Source organism: Lolium rigidum, chromosome 6, assembly GCF_022539505.1.
Source record: "Lolium rigidum isolate FL_2022 chromosome 6, APGP_CSIRO_Lrig_0.1, whole genome shotgun sequence".
Taxonomy (NCBI): Eukaryota; Viridiplantae; Streptophyta; class Magnoliopsida; order Poales; family Poaceae; genus Lolium; species Lolium rigidum.
Window position 1 is genome coordinate 177,167,275 of NC_061513.1, and position 3,515 is coordinate 177,170,789.

Below are 3,515 nucleotides of genomic sequence, written 5' to 3' on the forward strand. Positions count from 1 at the left end.
GGTTGTCTTCCCTTAGCTAAGAGATAATCTCTTGTGAAATAAGAGAAGACTATTTTCCCCATTGTACCACTTGTCTCCCTTAGCAACACAATTTAAACATAATTACTTCTCATTTATTGCAAGGAATAACAATAAGAGATACGTAGTAATGCATTGTACCCCTTATATTAATCGTCTTCTCTCTTCTCTAGATGTCGTTGACTACTAAGAGAAGACGTGTCTTCCCTTCCATTGTACATGCCCTAATGGATGGAAGCTATTTGCTCGAAGCTACCCTCTTTTTTTTTCTTGACGAAACTACCTTTGGGTATGTGCTCCTGCACTATGAAGCTGGAGGCCCTCGTCCCCGAGGACTACGATGAGGATGCGGCCAGGGCCGCCGCCATGGAGTTATCCAAGGCTGAGGCGCTAGAGGACATCGTCCAGCTGTCGGCCATGGTGGCGGAGCACGTCACTTCCCTGCCACCGCCACCACCATTGTCGCCGCGTGGGACGGCCATATGGTCCCTCCTCCTCCGTGGTACGCTCCGCCCGCCATTTTGCCACACTACGCACATCCGTTGCAGTACGTACTGCAGCCGCTGGAGGTCCCTACTTGGGCACAACAACTATGGGCGCTTCCGCCCTTCATCGACCTCGTCTCCGACGATGAAGAAGATGGCAACGTTGGAAACTAGGGTTTAGATTTTCTTTCTATGTAAATTATGTTTGAATGAATTAAATTTCTATCGAACTTTCGTGCGCTTTAATTTGATTTAAAATTGTTTAACTATGGTTAGTGGGCCAAATGATTAACCCAGACCGAATGGGTTTCGCCGTTGCGTGTGCTAGCCTGGCAGGCGACCAACCAACACCAATCTATTCGCGAGCCAACCCAAATAGACCAAAACGAACCGAATGGGTCACCATTTTGGATGGCCTCGCTGGAGATGCTCTAAGGCGGAGCAACTACTAAGAGCAAGAACGATAGTAGAGTTGACCGCCTGCTCTAGCACAGTGTCATGTTATCTAGAGCTTAGCTTTTTTTTGACAATCAATATATTTATAGCAACAAATATGGTAAAGATACACAATCTATCTTCAATTACAAATTAAAGTCTAAAAGAAATGACTAAAACTTTGAGATCTTCAAACTCTTTATTCTTCCATGACACAATCTTGTACTTACCTGAAAAGCAGCCAAATGTAGATACCAAACGTAGACCTATGATACCAACTATAGCTGGGCATGTGTCGGGCCTGGCCGGGCCTCGGGCTGGCCCGAGGTAAGCCCGACGCGAGAAAATTCGGCCCAAGCCCGGCCCGGCCCGGCCAAATACCCACCAAGCCCGTCGGGCCGTCGGGCCGTGGGCCGGGCAGTAGTGTTAAATGGTGTTTTCGGGCTACCCAGGCCCGGCCCGGCCCGGCAGTCGGGCCAACATTTCTCGGCCCAGGCCCGAGTTTTTTGGGCCGGGCTTCGGGCCGGGCTGCCCATGGCCAGGTATGATACCAACGAAGGTTCTCCCAAAATTTTAATTTGAGCCGCAAGGTCAAAGCTACGTGAACGCGTGCAACCATTAATGTAGTCAATCAACATCGGCAAGAGTACCAACTCAAGTATACCAGGAAAAAAATAATCAAACATCATGGTGAACATTGTTGGGACTTGGGAGCCGAGAGTACGAATCACCATTGTTAAGTATGTACCAGTTGGGATAAATATTGCAAGGAGACTCATCGCGACAACCATGGGAAAAGATCCAAAATGATATGACGAAGAAACTCTGAAGTCCCATACCTAGAGAACTATAACCTTTCAACACCACCACCATTAATTAACAATGGGAACGAGATCTCGTCGTCGAACGAAGGCCAGAAGGATCACTACGCCAAAAAGGCTTACCAATGCGGCTGTGTTTTCTGCTCTGTTGACGTTAGAGGCCGACGTCACGAGTATACAGCCACTGGTAATGGTTACCAGTGGCTGACATTTCTAATGTCGGGGGTACAATGCAACGCTGATGGCAAACTCGATTTTTCGACCGTCTCTGGTACTTGGTCATCTGGCGAGCATGGAACATCGACAACATTCTGTGGCGATCGAGAAAATATTATTTATGTTAGTAGTGCTCAGATCTAGCAACGAATAAACTAGATGAGAGCGTCACGTGTCGATGATGTGTCCACATAATATGCGACTGTCAATTGTATTAATTGTTCCTGTGACGGACTTCCTTTCGTACGTATTGTCATTAGTATCTTGCCGATGACGGTCTTAGTTACAAGTCCATTGTCATTAGTAGTCTACCGTTGATGATTGGATTTCATCTTACTTTGTCTTTTTGTAGATTTGTGTTTTCCCTGCTCGTTTGTGATATAGTGTAAAATGCATGCATGAACTTGTAGTTTGTTGGCACATATTTCCAACATATATGATGTTATATTCATGTTTTATATTAATTTATGGGGATTTACCAATGATTCCCTTTATTTTGATTATAACCCTGCAGGACAAGAAACCATGTTTTGTGTATTTTTAGCTTTTAGAGACCTAAACGAAGTCAAAGGGAGCTAGGACTTTGGGGATGTCAATATTTCATCGAGAGAAACACCTTGAGCACTTGGACCTCACGAGAAGGGCTGGGAGGGTCAAATGAGGCCAGGTGATGTGCCCAGTTAGGGTGGGCATGCCACCTCACCTCTTTCCCTCCTCGACCGTTCGATTCGCTTGATTTTTTCACCCACGGACTCCGTCTGACCTAAAAACCTCTATATAAAGGATTTCCCGAGGCTTCCACGAGAGAGGCGCAACAGAAACAACGAAACACCAAAGCATAGCCAGAATCGGCGAAGATTAGAGGGGGAAACTTCGCCGTAGCCGTCGCCAGAGGGATCTCCACCTTCTACAATGTCTCCACCATCATCACCATGATGAAGAGAGTAGTCCACCTCCGGACTATGGGTTTGTGGCAGTAGATTGATCTATTTCTCTCTTGTTCTTCATAGATCTAGTACCATATGAGTTGCCCAATATGATTATGGTCATATATATAATTCCTATGTGGTGGATCTTTATTCTATGATTTGATATATGAGATTGAAACCTATTATGTGTAAGATCTATTGATAGATATATATCATGTATCCCATTTTTAAGTATTTGTTCTGATCCAACTTGTATAGTGTGTATTAGATGTAGTAGCATGGTGGTAATGATTGAATAGTGACAAGAACTTCATAGTCTACTATGGTATTTACCTTTAGTTTGATGCTTCATTAGGGATAAAGTGAATTTATGTGTAGTCATGTAGTACCATGCGCCCCATGACACGTTCGTTCTTTTGCAATAAGATGTCCTATTTAAGATCTTAAAATCTTAAAACCGAGAAATTATCTAGATCTTCTCTAACCCGATACATTGCAATACTTCTTCAATGGACCATTAACTTCAATAGCTCCCACATACTAGTTTTTACAAACAACCGGCTATCATCAGCAAAAAATAGGTGGTTCACTCACTTTAGTCCCTTGTAAAT